Source organism: Diadema antillarum, unplaced genomic scaffold (assembly GCF_040938485.1).
Source record: "Diadema antillarum isolate AM-2024a unplaced genomic scaffold, OU_Dant_1.0 seq00000956_RagTag, whole genome shotgun sequence".
Taxonomy (NCBI): Eukaryota; Metazoa; Echinodermata; class Echinoidea; order Diadematoida; family Diadematidae; genus Diadema; species Diadema antillarum.
The window spans coordinates 196,244-202,243 of NW_027271804.1; the positions used below are offsets into that span (position 1 = coordinate 196,244).

Sequence of the window (6,000 nt, forward strand, 5' to 3'; positions counted from 1 at the left end):
GGAATGAAATCAATCGAATCAATTGATTGATTTGCTTTTTAACTGTATCCTTAGGTATTCTTGTAGTTTGCTGCAAGGAAATAAAAAGTATGAGCAGCACGTTCACGCTTCAATCGTAGCGATTCCTGAATGTGTGTATGGGTGTGAGCGTGGGTGCAGGGGTTGTGTACATGATGAAATTTAGAATTGGCCTTAATGGGGAAGGGGGGCCTGTGTGGGCAAAGTACATTGTATACACAGCAAGCTATTGGAAGTGTACATCAAGATCAAGATTTTTCTGATCATATCTAATACCCACAGTACTGCAGACAATTGTTTCAATTGCCATGTTCAAAGCTGCTTGGCAATCCACCAAGTTAAAGGACAAGTTCACCTTCATAGACATGTGGGTTGAGTGAATGCAGCAATATTAGTAGAACACATCAATGAGAGTTTGTGGAAAATCGGACAATCCGTTCAAAAGTTATGAATTTTTTAAGTTTCTGCTCAGTCACGGCTGGATGAGAAGACTACTATAGCTTGTGATGTCATATGAGTACAACTATATAAAGAAAGTATAAAGAAAATTCAAGATATTCTCACTTTTCTCACATAATAAAATGACACTCGACTTCTCTCTTTCAGAAGTCAGGGGGAAATAATATTACCCCTAACATAAGTCAGTAACATGCCAAAGAAATGTGCACTTTATTCAAAAAGTCAAGTTTTGTGAAATTCTCTTTTTGTTTTCCTTATATTGTTGTACGCATGTGACATCATACACTGTAGTAGTCTTCTCCTCCAGCAGTGATTGCACAGATACTTTAAAAATTCATAACTTTTGAACGGATTGTCAGATTTTCCCCAAACTTTCACTGATGTGTTCTACTAATATTGTTGCCTTCACTCAAACCACATATGAAGGTGAACTTGTCCTTTAAATTGCTCTTCCCAAGAAGTCGTCGTGATTTAAAGGAAGTAGAAATCAGGAATAGCCCTTAACCTTCTGGCACTCACAGCTAACCACCACAAATGTATGTAAAGGCCTTCTCACTGGAAGCTTATGGGTTAAAACTTAACGAAAAAAATAACAAGACAAAACATTAATATGATTACCACAATAATGGGAGCCAAGTCGATGCTCTAAAAATCCAAAGGAAAAGTTCAGTGCAACTGCTTCTTCAGTCCAAGTTTGCAGTAATGTTTACACAGCACAATAATGATATCAATAATAATGATAGTAATAATAACAACAATGATAAAATAAACATACGATATGCAAGCGGAAATAGCTCTATGAAATGGAGCCCACAGTTAGCGTCTCCTTGAGGTGTACACAAGGAGAAGGCAGTTGAACTTGCTCCAAAATCATCAATGACACATCCATCAAATCAAAATATTTTGAAGAAATGTTACCCGTAAAACAATGAGCTCGTGGAGCAGGATCCGAGGTCTCAGCTGAAACCCAAGCGTTCGTAGCTGGAGGCAGTCTCTTAAAATACCGCAAACATGATTCATTGCAATCAATATACACAATAACAGCATCAAGAATTTAACTAAACAAATGTATGTATTGACAGTAGCCTATCTTCAAGACTGAGGGTTGCCTTCTTACGTTCCCATCACATCCAATATGCAATTTTATGTGTGCATCAGTCTTGGGAGAAAACTGCACTCCCTGAAATCATCGCCTGGAAATTAGGAGAGGATTTTCAAATCGATACCAGGATGCTCGAAGTCAATTAATCTCTTTAAGATTCCTTCAATTTGTTTTCCTACTTCAATCACTGAGTGAGATAAACCTTTGCAATTACATCACCAGTGCAGAAATGGTGTGAAACAGGGTTAAACAGAAAACTAAAAAAATACATAGCATTATTTTCCTCACTTGTAATATAATCATTATTCTACTACCATCCTGATTATCATAATTACTCATCTCATCATTATCATTGTCATTATCATCACCACGGCATCACCAAGGTATCACAATCACCATCACCATCACCATCACCATCACCATCATCTTTCCCAAGAATCTCAAAGTATCATAAATTGTATCATTCACTTGTGCTCAAGTGGGCTAACATATGAAAATAGGTCCCCGAGACACTTTCATAAGTTGCTGGGTAAACAGTATATTTGCATTCAGACTGAATAGATCTCTGCCACAGATTTATCTTTTATGATAAAGAAACGAAAACCCTGAATTATAAAAAAACTTCGCATCAGCAAGTCGAATATGCTGATGAGGAAAAAAAGAAAGAGAAGACAAAAAAAAAATGACACTATTTCAGAGTGAACTAACGTGTCAAGAAAATGATGTCTTCCCATACTAGGAGCAAGATAATGCTCGTGTAATACACACTGCATGAATTGAATTTTAAAAAAAAAAATGTCAGATGAACAGAAATTCAGATTCATCAGAAGATGAACAATTTTGTAGGTCTTTCCATGCTTGCAAATCATTCACACAGACACATTTGTGACTGTGTGGAAATGAAAAAACAGCAACAACAACAATGCAACAATTAAACAGCGAGTATTGTTCATAGTGAATATTTGTGTTTAAAAAAATCTCTAGATTTTTTTTTCTCCACTGTTCACACACTCACAGGGATGCATATTTTCATGCCACTTGTCAAATTATTGTGATAATTCCAGAATAATCACAAGATTTCTTAGGATTCGGATCGTGATGCTGATCGCGCTATTTTGCGAGATTTTTACGCCCACACAGGCAAAAATCTCTAAGATTTGGATTGCAATGCAAATCTCGTGAATTGGATCACAATGCAAATCTTGAGATTTGTGTTGCGATAATTTGTGCCAGTGTGAATGCCACTATTGTTTGTACCTGTTTCGCCTGGGAAGTGTAAGGTGAGATAGGGAATGTCCCATCTCTGTACCAGCACCCTCGGATAAAATCTTGCTCTTGAAGACAAATGCGCGCAAAAGGGACCACCAGCACTACCGAGTAGTGTGTCTTCACCCTCTCTCTCTTCCCCCCCCCCCCTTTCACTCTCCACTTCTAGTGTTCATAACATTAAGCACGTATATACAGGTAATCGCATTTCTACTGGCCTACCTACTGATCGCCCATCGGACTGAATGGTCTCTTTCGAAGAGTAGAAAAATTGTCGGTAGATCTGATCAGAAGCATGTGTGATGCCCAATCGAGGTAGTATAGGTGCATCTGAAAGCGAACAAGAAGATACATTTTTGAAAATCACGTTTCCAAAATGGAAAAAAAAAATCACTTTTGATCAGTCACGACTGTGAGTTGCTGTCCGAGGGAATTCTGTGAGATTCTGAATGGTGCGCTTATCATCTGAATGGCTTTACCCTTGAAAACATGATTGAGGAGGCATATAGGACCACGAGTGTGTATGAACAGCGTATGCTCTCCGGCACAAATGTTCGAGTAGCAAGCTACGACTGTTTCTTGTATTTATAGCACATTTTACAAACCAGAACAACTCATAACTCCACACGCTATTACAAATGTGTTCACCAATGTGATTACAAATGATATCTTTGCCATCTGAAAGCAGACTTTTTCTTTCAAAGCATGAAAACCATCTTCAGTATCTACTTCACAGTGTGGACCAACTTCCCACATCAGCCATCCCTGCCCCAGCCCCTCCCCACCTGCTCAGATATATCCAGAAGATTGGTCATCCTATTACATCACAAAATTCTGAACATCACACACAAACACAACACAAATACCACATACAGACACCCTCACACATACACACACACAAATGATGCACATATCATTTGTTTATGCAAGTCAAACGACTCTATGTTTAATTTACTTTGTATATTCCGTACATGTTCATGATTATGTAATTATTTTGATTTGCAGAAATTTGCAGAAAATAACTGCAGCATATACACTTGATGCTTTGTGTTGCACTTGCTTTTTGCCAAAAGAGGAAATGACAAATGCCAACTTCACAAATATCATGCAGTCAAGAATAAGCTTCTGCTGATGGCAACAACCTGATACTTATTATCTCTTCCTTGTGTCATTATCAATTTCTCCTGTTAAAATTTTGTCCAAATCCATTCACAACTTTTTGAGTTATTTTGCAAACAAACAGACAGACAGACAAAAACAAAAAACATAACCCCCTTGGCGAGGGAATCAGAACAGATGCAATAAACTTTCAGAGAGTTTGAACTTTTGGAAAGTAATCAATTATTGAAGTCATTCAGCTCGTTATATCAAATGACATATTACAGTATACTGACAAACGGCATTCCGCAATAATTCAATAGTGTATAGTAAATAGGTAGAGTGAAATTTGCGTTGTGATTGGTTGGATAGTATCACGTGATTGTGCAAAAATTCCGGTATAGTGGCACGACCGTGCCACTATACCGAACGCTTACAGTGCGTGCCTATGCTTTATGTACGAAGAGATTCGCGCAAGGCCTAGAAAGCTAGGCGGCCGATGGACGTAGTAAGACAAGGCCAAGCATTTCGACGTCATGCGTGCGTACAGCCGCCTGGACGCAGAATGCAGGAGTTTATAACCGAGTCTGCTCTGTGATGTGCAATACGCATACACGGCTGTACTATAGCATCGCACGCTGTGTACAGTTTGCATGTAAACTACGTACGGTAGGTTGCGGTTGTTAACTCTGCGTGTAACAAGTGCAGTGCCGGCGGTACGGTGAGTCTTGTTAGATCTAAATTAGGGCCTAGACCTACGGAAATACATGTAGATCGAGGGACCTATTTACTATAATAATTAGTGCATGTTCTATTGATGCACCAGTACTGGACTATAGAACTCCAAATACTAAATTATCCCTCGTGCAGTTCTATTCACCTCGGCCTGCGGCCTCGGTGAAACAAAACAGCACTCGGGATAATTTAGTATTTGTCGTTCTCTAATCCAGTATAGTGCATCATAGAGCATGCACTATTTATATAATATTGCATTGCATCGCATATTGTGTACATAGGCACTTAAACAAATCAGTATTGAATCACTTCTCCGTATGCTGATTCTCATCACACCTTTCCCCCCAAAGTGACACTCTCATTAATTACAACTTCTCTTTTCTTTTCTTTATTATTATTTTTTTTGAAATCTCAGATATTACTTACATTAATGAAACTCCACTTGCTATCACTACCACAGCATCACAGTGTTACAAAGCATTAACTGTGAGGGGAGTTGTACTTGGGAGACAGAATTGTGAGGGGTTTTTAAAGTAAAAATAAATGAAATTAAAGCCACAGATGAGAGTAAGACTAAACAAAAAAAAAAACACAAACAAACAACCAACCAAATACAATATATATAATATTGATTAATCAAATACAAAAAGTTTTCCCTGTAAGAGCTGCCAGCAAGTGATTTTATTTCATTACTTGAACTTGCACAGGGAATGCAAGCTTGATTCTTACTCTCAATTTTGTAATCACCAGCAGCACTATGTGTCCTATCATATGTTTACAAATAGAAAAAATATAAGACACAAATTTTATGATTTCATTTACATAATTACAACCCCTATAACTATGGCCTACAGCAGGTAATTATCCTCAGATGCCATGATTCTCTCTTAATTTTTACTGACAAGATGGATATTGCTCACATGACATTACAATCATTTTATTTATTTATTTATTTATATATATATTTTTTTTTTTTTTGGGGGGGGAGAGGCAGGTGAGTCTCAGCCTTTAGAGGAAACCAAAACCAAACAGCAATGTGGATTATGCAAGTGAAAGCAGCAACATCACTAGAACACAGTGATCAGTGAAAGTTTGAGGGAAATCGGACAATCGATGCAAAAGTTATCAATTTTTAAAGTTTTGGTGTTGTAATCACTGGATAAGGAGACTTAGTTACTAGAGTTCATGACGTCATGTGTGGACAACAACATAAAGAAAACAAAAAGAGAATTCCACAAAAATTCATTTTTCATGAAAATTACACATTCCATCAACTTGATACTGACATATATGTTAAGGGTAGTAATCATTCCCTCTGCTTT

The 6,000-nt window shown here is 37.6% G+C and overlaps 1 long non-coding RNA gene across 1 annotated transcript in view; it reads right to left on the reverse strand.

The window, feature by feature from the left end:
• LOC139741842 (uncharacterized) overlaps positions 1 to 3,175 on the reverse strand; it is a 39,211-nt gene extending 36,036 nt beyond the window's left edge. The window contains exon 1 of the long non-coding RNA XR_011711643.1: positions 3,068 to 3,175. This is a non-coding gene — a long non-coding RNA (uncharacterized lncRNA). The remainder of the gene's footprint in view (positions 1 to 3,067) is intronic.
• Positions 3,176 to 6,000: the final 2,825 nt, after the last annotated feature.